The sequence below is a fragment of the Manis pentadactyla genome, chromosome 11 (genome assembly GCF_030020395.1).
Source record: "Manis pentadactyla isolate mManPen7 chromosome 11, mManPen7.hap1, whole genome shotgun sequence".
NCBI classification, from domain to species: domain Eukaryota; kingdom Metazoa; phylum Chordata; class Mammalia; order Pholidota; family Manidae; genus Manis; species Manis pentadactyla.
The window spans coordinates 68,398,378-68,412,524 of record NC_080029.1 but is presented as its reverse complement, the minus strand read 5'-3'; positions in this window follow the sequence as shown (position 1 = coordinate 68,412,524).

Sequence of the window (14,147 nt, the reverse complement as noted above, 5' to 3'; positions counted from 1 at the left end):
TCTGCAAAAATAGATAATGTTCATCTAAAGGGCAACCTAGTCATAAAGTCCCACAGGGGGGAGTAAATAAACACATGGGATTTGGGTAAGGTGTTCCCCTAGATGGAACTGCAATATAGTTTTGGTAATATATTCCATCAATACAATCAAAAGAATTTATCAAGCACCAACATTAGGATGAACTATGTTATTAAACTGACATGGTTCCTGAACTCCTAGAGTTCATAATGTAATCTGACTTCTGCACCCAAAATGAAATACTTAAGAACCTAAAACTCACTGGGTCCAAAAAAGAACCTTTTATTCCTGTGCTTCCTATGCTGGTGAAGGGATCCAAGACATCCAAGATTCCTCTCTTTCCCTCTTCCCCTTTACTAATCCATCTTTAAGACTCATTGGTTCAACCTTTAAATTATGCCTGGAACTATTCACTCCCTTTTCCTTCATCTCTACAGCCATGGCCCTATTTGCTAAAACTATTGAAATATCAGTTGCCCTGAATCCCCTCTTGAGCAAATGTTTAAATCTCAGTGTATCACTCATCTGTTCAAAATCTACAAAAGCCCCCATCACCTATTATGTTAAAAAATATCTTCTCTTTTGATGCTCCTTCTCTTCTTTTAAGCCTCAATTCAACTATAACTTTTCTGTAAAAGTTATTCTTATACTCAATCAACTGTTCATTCACTCAGTTAATATTTATTAAGCACAAACTTCATGATATACATGGTGCTAGCACTGGGAATAGAGTAGTGATATAATCCTGGCCTCACAAAACTTACAGTGGCATGAAATACAAGAACGGTGAAATGTGATGAGTATCATGAGAATGGAGACACAAATGTAGAAATTGGCTGTGATGGACAGAGATTTGGTGTTTGGAAGAGAATTGAGGATAAAAGGAGGCTCCACTGAAGTCCCATGCAGTTTGTGAGTACCTCCATAATAATAGCAATTAGCATCTTACATTACATAATATAGTTTGGTTTTCTATTCCCACAACTATAAAGCAAAACAATAGAAAGCAAAATACACATCCTCTCATCTTTTAAATAATTGAAGAATTGTTGATATACAATATTATATGGTTATATCCTTTCAAACTCTGCTGATACTTTATTAACTAAGTCTATGTAATATTCTAAATCCTTTCTCATTTCAACAGTCTTCACAGCATCTTCACCAGGATTAGATTCCATTTCAAGAAACTATTTTCTTTGCTCATCCATAAGAAGCAACTTCTTATCCATGAAAGTTTTATCATGAGACTGAAGTAACTCAGTCCCATGTTTAGGCTCCACTTCTAATTCTAGTTCTCTTGCTATTTCTTTACATCTGCAGATGCTTCCTCCACTGAAGTCTTGAACTCCTCAAAGTCATCCATGAGGGTTAGAATCAACTTCTTCCAAACTCCCATTCATGTTGATATCATGAATCACGAATGTACTTAGTGGCATCTAGAATGGTGAATCCTTCCCAGAGGGTTTTTTTTCTTTATTGAAGTAGAGGTGATACACAATATTATATTGGTTTCAAGTGTACAAACAGTGGTTCAACATTACACACGTTATTAAATCCTCACCTCAACTAGAGCAGTTACTACCTGTCAACACAGAAAGATGTTACAGAACCACTGACATATATTATGATTGAGATTTTTGTGCCCCTTTATGCCACTCCCCATCCCACCCACTTACCCCCCACCCCTCCCCCATGGTAACCACTAGTCACTTCTCAGTGTCTCTGAGTCTACTGCTGTTTTGTTCTTTTTGTTTGTTTTTAGGTTCCACATGTAAGTGAAATCATATGGTATTTGTCTTCCTCCACCTGGTTTATTTCACTGAGCATAATACCCTCTAGGTCCATCCATGTTGCAAATGGCACTGCTTTTCTTTTTTATGGATGAATAATATTCCATTGTGTATATGTTCTGTCTTCTTTAACCATTCATCTACTGATGGACACTCGGTTGCTTCCATATCTTGGCTATTGTAAATAATGCAGCAATTAACATTGGGGTGTGCACAGCTTTTTGAATCAGGGATTTTGTTTTCTTTGGGTAAATTCCTACTGCTTTCCATAGTGGCTGCACCAATTTACGTTCCTGCCAGCAGTGTAGGAAGATTCCCTTTCCTCCACATCCTCGCCAACCTGTGTTACTTCTTGTCTTTTCAATAGGGGCCGTTCTAACTGGTGTGAGGTGATATCCCATGGTGGTTTTGATTTGCACTTCCCTGATGATTAGCAATGTGGAGGTGTGGAGCATCTTTTCACATGCCTGTTACCCACCTGTATTTCTTCTTTGGAAAAACGTCTGTTTTTTTATCGATAAATGTAAAATTTATCTAGGAAAAATATCTATGTCCTCTGCCCATTTTTAAATAGGGTTATTTGTTTCTTTGGTGTTAGTTCGAATGAGTTCTTTATATATTTTGGATGTCAACCCCTTATCAGATAAATCATTTACCAATATATTCTCCCATATTGTTGATTGCCTTTTTGTCTTGTTGGTGATGTCCTTTGCTGTATAGGAGCTTTTGATGTAGTCCCACTTGTTTATTTTTTGCTTTTGTTTCCCTTGCCTGGGGAGATGTGTCCAGAAATATTGCTCATGCTCATATTCAAGAGATTTTTGCCTATGTTTTCTTTTAAGAGTTTTATAGTTTTATGTCTAATATTTAGGCCTTTAATTCATTTTGAGTTTACTTTTGCATATGGAGTTAGACAGTAATCCAGTTTCATTCTCTGGCATGTCACTCTCCTGTTTTACTAATACCGTTTATTGAAGGACTCACTTTTCTTCTTATATATTCATGGCTCCTTTCTGGTATTTTAACTGACCATATATGCAAAGCTTTAATTCTGGGCTCAGTTCTGTTCTATTGTTCTATGGGTCTGTTCTTGTGCCAGTATCATACTATTTTAATCACTGTAGCTTTGTATTATAGCTTGAAGTCAAGGAAGGTAATACCCACAGCTTTGTTCTTTTTTCTCAAGATTGCTTTGGCTTTTCAGGGTCTTTTGCAGTTCCATATGAATTTTAGGATTATTAGCTCTAGTTCATTGAAAAATATCATTGGTGTTTTGATAGGGATTACACTGAATCTGTAAACTGCTTTGGGCAGGATGGCCATTTTGACAATATTAATTCTTTTGTCCATGAGCATGGGATATATTTCCATTTATTTTTGTCTTTAATTTCTCTCATCAATGTCTTGTAGTCCTTCCATCTTTATACCTCTAACTCCTTAGACAGGTTCAAGTAAAAACAAGCCCTCTGAATATTGATTTAATGATGGAATGAATGATGTAGTCTAATCCAAATATGAGAGTCATCCTTCAGTTCCCATCATCTTTGACTTGTCTTCACATTCCAGTCAACCTCTGTTCCTGATTTATAGTCACAGAAGTCCCACAGGCTTCAGGTCCTTGGACCTCTGTTCTATCTTGTGTACACTCTTCTCTAGGAACTGAACTCTTACTGTTTGAGCACCTGAATCCCAAATCCTCCCCTCAACCTTGTAATTTTACCTTTTCACTGACTTAAGGGTCTTTGATGCTTGACTGCTCCACTAACACCTGTAACTTAACACATACATGTACAATTGCACTCATCCCCATTTTCCCCTGTAAGTCAACCAATATACTTTTTCAATTTATCTGCTAAGACTTTTTACCTACAGAAATACATAAATACTTTTCTGAACATTGTGTTCCAATTCCTGCTTGTTCATATGTGGTCATACATGGCTAGACCCAACCATAGACCTTTCTATCTTCAAAAAGGGAAGCCTTCTACTTCCCCCAAATAATAGGCTATTATATTTTTACATGTTTCATCAACACTATATACCAGATATTTTCTTGACAAATTACAACTCTGAATTCTTGGCCCAGTGTTTTACCTGAGGAGCAGATGAGCTTTATACATAGTTACCTACCATAATATACCCCACCAAGAAGAACATTCTATTATTTGCAGTTTTTATTTACTTTTCCCAACCTTTCAACTGGACTGGTTAAGGTCTTAGAGTCATAGGCTAAAATTAAACAATATTAACATACAGATACCCTGCATCATAATATTTCTGCAAAAATTTAGATAGTAGGTTTTTCTCTGAAGAAAGCAGTTAAGAATATCCAGCAAGGACATTGCTCCTTATTTGTGTGACACCGCTTTTTAATGAGCAAGGCATATGCCCTCTGTATTAGATAACAGAAAAAGTCAGTCTTTCATATACAGACAATATGACTTTATCAGGATAATCTGAGACCTGGAATCCATAATTTTATTTCATTTTAGATAAATATTATCTGAAAGAAGAATTTTAACTGTAATAACATAATTACCCTGAAATTTAAGATATTCTTTTCAAAGTTTCCTCATTTAGTTACCTCAGTTTCTATATATTTTGCAGATAGTTCATATTTAGAAGATACCCCAGGAAATAATAATTGTTCAATGGGGGCTTCATTGGTACTTAGTTTAATTTAGGTTCACAATTATTAACATTTTCATCCTACTCTGACCAATTCTATTTAGAAATAGATTATTCTTCTGTACTGGTTAGGTCCCCTGGAACCAAGATGGAGTTTGAAATGCAAGAAATGCCTGTGAAAGATAAAAGGGTGATGGACATAGGCCAAGATCGAATATACTTTACAAAAAGTGCAGGACAGGCCAATTATCCAGATCCAAGTATCTGAAGAGAGGGAGCCAGTGAAGATCATGCAGCAGCTAAAGCCACACATTGGCAGCCATTGACGTAGACACAGAATGGTTGTTCAACTAATAGTAGTTCATTTGAAACTTAGTTGACCAACAGCAGAGTTAAGCATATGCAAGGTCACATGCAGTCTCTTCTGTATCATAAAGCACTTTCTCAGAACTCCCAATTTAAAGAAGGCAATCAGAGACACAGTTCATGAACAGAGCCAGGAACAGAGCCCAGAGCTCTCCCTCTCCAGTCAGTGATCCTAACCCAGCGCATTCATTCTCCCCCTGCTCCAAAGCTTGATATGTGTTGAATACACTCAGTAGTTCTCAACATGTTTTTTCCTTACAGTTCTTTATTAGCAACATTCATTTAAGTTTTGGACTCTTGTCAAATGTAATGTGAATGGAGACCAGATGCCTTTTCTGAACTCAACAGAACAAGAGGAGAGTCACAGAGCCCATCTTGCCACAATCAAAACTAGTGCTTACAGCAACACCCACTGTTGGTGACAGGCTGTGTGGAACAGGGCCAGTGCTGATCTGGCAGTATGTGCCAGCTCAATGAGTCAGAAAAATGTTTCAGATGTGCCAGGTTGTTCAGAAATCCCCATCAGTTCCTGGGCAAAATAATTGTTGTGTTCCCCAAGAACAAGGAATTGAAATGAGAAGCAACATCCCCAGGATGGCATATGTCATTCACATCCCTTGCTGGCAGCAGAGGACCACTGCTTTTAAAAGGGTACCACAGACTTGCATGAAGGGCTGCAAAGGCTAGGGTCACTGGCAGCAATACAAAAATACAAGGAAAGGAGGAGAAGCAATTGTGGGAAGAAATTCAAGGCAGACAAAAGGATTAACAGCAAAAAGATGCAGGGTATAGGGGGATGGATGATTATCATTTGCTGTGGGTTTAACAACACTGACATGTTTTTATGAATATTTACAAGAACATTTGGAAGCTGTGTCTTTTGCCCACACAGCCTGCACTCCCAACCCTCTTGGTAGGAACTGCACCATTTATAATGAGCTGGGGGTGGAAGAGGAAACTAGATCCTCTTTGCCTTCAGGGTGCCAGGCCTGGGTTTCTCTGCTTATAATATGAAGCCTGGTGATTAAAGGGAATAGGAAGTAAAAAGGGGGGTAAAGTGAGAGGCTCAGGAGAAAGATCCATTTTGATGCCAATGTTCTTGCCCTCTTCAGTAGAGTAGTTTATCAGGTTCTCTAAGTTAGGTGAATCATTTACCAACTCACATCAGTTCTCAATTCTTTTGCGTCTGACAAGTCAGTCTCGTATATGATTTCTGCTATCTGGCCTCAGTCCCCTTCATTCTACCACCACCAGAGCAGGCTTCTTTCTTCCTTGATTTTCCAAGTTTCTATCCCCTTCAGAATTTTCCTAAGGATGTATGAGGCAGAAGAAAGCAGTAGTCAAGAGCAGAGGCTCTGATGCTACACTGCATGAATCCTAATCTGAGCAGCACCTTTCTGGGAAAGTTGCCTAGCCTCTTCAAATCTCATTTTCTTCATCTGTAAAATGGAGCTGGTAATAAAAAAGGCTTATTCTTAGAGATAAACCAAGGTAAGTACTTGGCATGCAGTAAGAGCTCAATAAATATTAACATTATTTTTACAGACCATCCTCAGCTTTCATGCTGTAATCATCTTGCATATGACCATGTTCTCATACATCATACATTCATATTCCTAAAATGCTGAATTTCAAACATTGGCTGACTCACAATGATGTCCAGTTAATCAAGACACTTCACTACCAGCTACTGAGGATAGGAAATATCGTGTAAGGGGATCTGTGGCAATATTAACTCTTGAGCTGATACAAAGTAAACTTTCTGGCAGACCTGTGTTGTTTCTTCCAGTCAGATGCCATGATCAGCCAAGTAGAAAATCATAATTACATTTCCTTTTTAATAAAGTTTTGTTGTCGTTTTTCCTGTAGTTAATATTCACATCATTTTTTGTTTGCTTATTTGTCTGAATTTTTATATACCTTTGTCCAATTCTTAAACTCTTTAAAGGAGATAGAAAATTCCTTTCTTCAGCAGTTTCCACACAATCAATTGCTCAAACTCATTTTTTTTAATTGAAGACAGACCTGCTGGAACTTTCCATCCTCCTGCTTTGATCTGTTCTAGTGGCTTTCAGCATTCATACAAGATATCCCCATAACTATCATCTGAGGGATTCACTTTAGCTCTCTGTCTCACATTAGATCCCCTAATTCCTATATCTCATGTATGCCTCTGTTTCATTCCTCTCCTGTACTTAAGCACCTTCACTAGTAGCTTCCTAGCAATGGGTTCCTGGAAAGTAAGTTTTTTGAGAATTTAGATGTCATAAAATTATTTATTTCCTTTTTGCATTCAATTGATAGTTTGGCTAGGTGAATAATTCTAGGTTGAAATAATATTCCTCAGAATTTTAAATTCATTTCCCCCTGTCTTCTGCCATACAGTGTTGATACCCAAAAGTCAGATATCATTCTCACTCCTTCCTTTTATATGATCTGTTTTAAGAAGCACTTAGGATCTTTTCTATATTCCTAGTGATCTAAAATAGTGTTAATGTCCTTTCATGTGATTCTTTTTGCTGTCCATGTTGCTGGACACTCAGATGCAATTTCCCATCTTTATACTTATGACCTTCAGTTCAGAAAAGCTTTCTTGTTCTTTTCCAATTTCTACCCCACCATTTTCCTGTTCTCTTTTTGAATTTATATGCTGACCTCTTGGACTGACCCTCTAATTTTCTTTCATTTATTTCCTACTATACATTTCTTTAATCTTCCTGTTTTCTGAAGGAGTTCTTCAATTTTGTCTTCTCAGCATTTAACTAATTTAAAAAATATTTCCATTATCTCTTTTTCATTTGTAAGGGTTCATAACTTCTTTTCTGCTTGTTCTTTTTAAGGATCCTGTTCTGGTTTTATGAATCATGCCTATCATAAGATATTATAAAGTGTTTTGTTTTTTTCTGTTTTCTTGATTCTTAGTACCTTTTTTTCTTCTGAGCTCCTTAGTGGGTGAGAGTGAGTGAGGTTGTTTTGGCCTCTGTTAGAGGCTTTCCTCAAATTTTTGTCTGCAGATACTTAAAACAATAAAAAGCTGTTAGGCCTTGTTAACCAATACATTTTTCTTGAGAGTAAGTAATCAGAAATCCAAACTTTCCTTTAGGAAACTCCCCAAATAGCAATACCCACAGATCTTTTCTCAGGAGCTGGTCTGTAATCTTCTATCTGGCATATATACTCCTGGTAGCCAGCATTATTGGAGCTTAGAAGCTGAAGAGGCTGAAAAGGGCTCACTTTCCACTATAAAATTTTTTTCAATCTTTCTGTTTTAGTAAATACCTTACTTCCACTATGGATGGTATGCCAAAGTTCAAATGCTCTCTGATTCAATTTCTCTAATGAGAGATAATATATCGCGTTACATATACACATATACACACAAATGGAGTTACACTATCCACTTTACTCTTGATCTTCCTTCTTGCCTTTAAAAACTTGTCACACTTTTCTATGTCAGTACATATGGCTCTACTTTCTGCTAAGGGTAACTATTACCCAGAGGCATCATCCTTAAATGATAATTTATCTTTTTAAGCAAAGACTCCCAATCAAGGGAAAACTCATTTGCATAAAAATTGATGTGTTCAATAAACCAATCACATCCAATATTATCTTAAAACATCAATAAAATGTATCGAAATTTGTCATCATTTGTTACTTATATTCTCATTAATATCATTTATATTTATGTTCATCTATCCCTACCACCTTTCTACTGCTCCCCAAAGCACCACACTCTGAGAACTCAAAAAATCTTTAAATAGAAAATCCTACGATTGTCCTGCCCCATGCCTCTATTTTAATCCAAATAAAAATGTCATGTAAAGCAAAAATGAAAAAAAAAAGGGGGGGTAGGGGAAGTGCAGAAAACATATAAATATCTTTTATCCTGTTATTTAGCTAAGTAGGTTAAGAATCCCTCTTCCCCCAGAAAACAGAAAAAACAAATACCAATTCTTCTGAAAAAGATACTTAATTTTTACAATTTTTTTCTTAGGGGTTATATTGATCAAGGTGTTTAGTTGCAGTCAACAGAAGCTACTCCGTATTATGCAGAAATTTGTTATAGCAAAGTATAATAGGTAACTTATAGAATATTGGGAAAGCTGGAGAAACAGACTTGAGGCTAATGGTCTAACGTTACATCAGGACAGAGAAGTGGCCTGAGAAGAAAAACACTACTGCACTATTACCATCCCTGACACCACTTCCTTGTCAGAAGCTCATCCTTGTAACCATTGAGTCCCCAAAAGAAAGACATCTGTGACACAAGCCAACAAAGTGGAAGCTATTCTGTTTTGTTGCTTATTTCTTAATTGAAATCTCACTCAGATAGTTGGTGTCCTAGATCAAAAGTAGCTGAGGAATTTTTCGTAAAATAACTGTTTATTGGATGCTTTCTAAGTTAGGCTGTTCTAAGGGCTTTACAAGCATTAAATCGTGAATACAAATATCTTGTCTGCTCTCATCTTTAACAAAATTGAAATAATCTCATCCTTTTAAAAATTCCTTTTCTTTCCTTTTGTTTTTTGTAAATTTTCAGCTTCAGTAAGTTATAATTGATAATGCAATAAACTGTATATTTGAAGTGTAGTATTTGATAAATTTTGATATATGTATACACTTTTGAAACCATTACTATAAAAAGGTCGTGAGTCTGTACCTAGCCCCTGAACATTTCCTCTAACCCTATGTAATCCATTCAACCTCTCTCACACTCTCTTGTCCCAGGCAATTATGGATGTGTTTTCTTTTGCTTTAGATTTATTTTCATTTTCCAGAATTTTCTATAAATGAAATCATATAGTATGTATTCTTTTTTGTCTAGCATCTTTTGCTTAGCATAATAATTCTGAGATTAATCCACATGATTATATATATCAATATTCATTTTTTTTATTTCTCAGTAGTATTCTTTGTATAGATGTAACATAAATTATTACATTTATCCAACCATCTGTTGATGGATATTTGGATTGTTTACACTTTGGAGCTGTTACAAATAAAGTTCCATGGATATTCTTGTGAAAGTCATTGTACAGGCATATGCTCTCCTTTCTCTTGGGTAAATAAGTAGAAATAGAATGGCTGGGTCAAATGGTAGGTGTATATTTAACTTTTTAATAAATTGCCAATTGTCATTTTACATTAGCACAAGCAGTCTATGAGCATTCCAGTAACTCCAGAGTCTCATCAACACCTGACATGATCAGTCTTACTAATTTTAACCATTTTATTGGGGGCTTATTATAGTTTTAATATGCATTTCCTATTGACTAGTGACACTGAGCATATTTTTGTGTGTTTAATTGCCATTCATATACTTACAGACGGAGTGTCTGTTCAAATATTTTTCCCATTTTCAACTGGGCTGTTTGTCTCATATAATTAAGTGGTAAGATTTCTTTATATATTCTAGGTACAAATCCTTTGTTAGACAAATGTTTTGCAAATATTTTCTCCCATTCTGAGGCTTGCCATTTCATTTTCATAGCACTGTCTTTCAAAGAGTAAAAGTTATTGATTTTGATGAGGTCCAACTCATAAATTTTTTTCTTTTGTAGTTTGTGTTTTTTGTGTAGTACTTATGAAATGTTTGCCAAACCAAGTAAACTAACATCTTTCCTTGTGTTTTCATCTAGAAATTTTATAGTTTTAGCTCTTACATTTAGGTCTATGATCCATTTCAAGTTAACTTTTGTATATGGTATGAGATCGGGGTAAAGGATCATTCTTTTGCATAGACTATCCAATTGTTCTAACACCATTTGTTAAAAATATCATCCTTTCTCCACTGAATTCCCTTAGCATATTTGTCAAAAATCATTTGGCCAACCTTATTTAGGTCCATTTGTGGATTTTCTGTACAATATATGTTTATCTTTGTACCAATGCCACATGTTTTGATTACTGTGGCTTTATAATAAGTCTTAAAATCAGGTGATGTTAGTACTCTTAGTTCTTTTCCCTGGTGAGAGCGTAATGTATGTGTGTGTCAATTCTAGATCCTTTGCATTTCTATACATATTTTAGAATCAGCTTGTCAGTTTGTGTAAAACCTGCTGGGATTTTAATTCTGATTCTATTGAATATACGGATTAATTTAGGATAAATGACATTGTAGTAATATTGAGTCTTCTGATCCATGAATACGATATACCTTTTTTTGATTTAGGCTTTCTTTAGTTTCTCTCAACAATTATTTGTAGTTTTCAGTGTACATATCTTGTGCAAAAAATTGTCAAATTTATCCTTAAGTGTTTCATATCTTTAAAGCTATTAAGAATGGTATTGGTTTTATTTTACTTTCAATGTCTGGTTGTTTACTCCTAGTATATAGAAATACTACTGGACATTGTATTTGTAGCCTGCAACTTTTCTAAACTTACTGATTAGTTCTAGTAGCTTTTTTGTCAATTCCACAGGATTTTCAATATGAATAATCCCATCATCTGTGAATATGGACAATTTTACTTCTCCCTTTCCAATTGCATGTTGTTGGTTTTTTCCTTGCCTGGCTAGAATTTCTGACTTGATGTTAAATAGAACTGGGAAGGGGGCTGGGAAATTTTAATTTAGGTAGGCAGAACTTATAAGTTAGGAATTTTCCCAGATATTCAAAGACTATTTAAAAAGGGACAGAGAATCACAAATATGACAACCACTCTGGGAGAGAGGAGAGACAGGCAGGGAACAGTGAGAGGATAGTGGAAGAAACAACAAACAATAAAAATAAAAACACCTTTGCCTTCTAACTTTTTTTCCAGATTGGGTCTTTCTACAGTAGAGTAAGAAAATGGACCCAACTAAGAGGTAAAGAATATAATCCTAAGATAGAAAGGCAAACTGAACCATACTGTAAAATTTACTTTTCCTTAGGAAAATTGAATTAGTTTTCTTCATAAGCATCTATAATTTTCAATGACTGTTCACTTCACTGCTGATCAGACTGCAATGAGCAGCTTTAATTTAGTGCACAGTTAGGCAATTTAATATACTTGAGGTTCTCTGGATCAAAGGGTGTCCCCCCAAAATTCATGGCCACCCAGAATCTCAGAATATGAGACATAATTAGTTAAGATGAGTTCATACTGGATTGAGGGAATCCTAAATCTAACTACTAGTGTCCTTATAAGAAGGCCATGTGGAGAGGCAGAAGAAGCCATATGATGACAGAGGCAATTGGAGTTATGTAGCTTATAACAAGGAATGCCAAAGGTTGCCAGCAAACAGCAGAAGGTGGGAAAAGGCAAGGAAGGGGCTCCCTTCAGAGGGACACTTGATTTTGGACTTCTAACCTACATTTATCTGAAAGAATAAATTTCTGTTGTTTTAAGCAACCCAGTTTGTGGTACTTTGTTACAGAGACCTAGGAAACCAATACAGATTTTGGTACTAAGAAATGGGTGCTGCTGTAACAAATAGTTTAAAATGTGGAAGTGCCTTTGGAATTGTGTGATGAGAAGAGACTGGAAGAATTTTGAGATGCATGATAGATTGGCTTGAGATAGTTGGTAGAAATGTAGACATTAAAGGTGATTTGATGAGGTCATAGAAGGAAACGAAGAACATGTTATTAGACATAGAGGAAAGACTATCATTGTTATAAAGTGGCAGAAAACTTGGCTGATTTGTATTGGACAATTTGGTGAAAAGTAGTACTTTTAAGCAATGAACTTGGATATTGAGCTGAGGAGATTTTCATGCAATGTGTGGGAAGTGCAGCCTAGTTTCTCCTTATTGCATATTGTAAAATGCAAGAGGAAAAAGATATTGAAGAAATAATTATTAAGCAAAAAGGAACTAGCACTTGATGGTTTGGAATATATTCAGCCTATCCAGACAGCAAAAGATAAGATAGGGTGATCTGAAGAGAACACTAATGGTGTGGCTGGACAGACTTTTGCTGAAGACATTAGGCATGTAAGTCAAGGATCCAAGCAAGCATCACAGCAGAAGTCAGGAATAAAGATGGGGTTATCCAGGAAAGATCTGTGGAAGACCCTCTTGTGTGGTGTCTTGGATCTCATGACTTTCACAGAAGACCAACACAGTTTTTGAGAATGTCATCCATCAGAAATAAGACTAGCCTGGATTGAAAAGACATAGCAGGGAGGAAATGAAGGAAGAATAAATCCAAGGGTAAACCCATGGATGCAGAGGCATCCTTAGGCCCAGAGTGGAGCATCAAGCCACAGATGATTATTCTCAGGTCTTGAAACCTAATGGAATTTGCTATGTATGCTCTTGGTAAGCCCTGGACACTAGTGGCCGAGTTTCTCAGGCTATGTTATTTAATAATTTATTTTGTGTGTGTTTTTTTATATACAGGCATTCTCAAGTGCAGACCCCAGCATTGGTCCCCCTTTTGCAAGGTTCGAAGTCTAGTGTTCTAAAGTGTTCAGTAAAGGAAAAACAGCAGTGATTAATATTTCATATATGTATATATTTTTATTTACATATATATTTATGGGCTCTTTCTTCATCTGGCTTATCCTTAGATGAAGTCATTGTCATAAATCAGCAGCTTAATTTGCTATTGGTCTCTATTTCGACTTATAAAAACTCAATGTTGAATTTTTACCTTTTTACTATGTTGATAACTAAGTAATTTTACATGGATTTTATGGAAGCCAGATGACTCATTTGATTTATTCTGTTTTTCTTTGCATGTTTGTTATCAGCTAACACATAAGTTATAGTCAATAATTACATATTTTGTAAAAAAAATAAATATTTTATCAATTGATTGCATTAATCAATGAACATACCATGCCAGTACAATTACGTAAGTTAAGGGTTAGAGTTAAATGAACAATAAACTCAGAACCAATACATGTGATAAAAGGAAAAAATGAAAGTGGAGGAAATAAACATCTATTTTATCTAATTTACTTTGAAATAATATTACTAAAACTGTACCTGATTAAATAGGCTTACAACCTAGAAAGATAAGTTTAAAGGGAATTTGGAGTCCAGGCTCCTGACACTCAAACAGGTTAAAGCATTTGAGAAAAATTAGTGCTTCTCCAAAGAGATAAGCCAAGACAGGTTGATCGTGATTGAACTTCTCAATGCACCAAATGCACATATTCAATGTTTTAGTGAATTTTAACATTCTGAATTGTTGTTAATGGTTTTACTGCATAATATCCACAGAGAAGCCTTGATAGTGAGCAAATGATCAAAATCAATGTCAATGTGCAAAATAATTTAAGTCAAAATACACATGACCCAAGCCTTTTAGCAGGTAATGAGTTGTTTTAATCATTTCAAATTATACTCTTAAAAGTTATTCAAAATTCTGAGTGAACAAAATACCTTTTTTTCTTTCAAGATCTT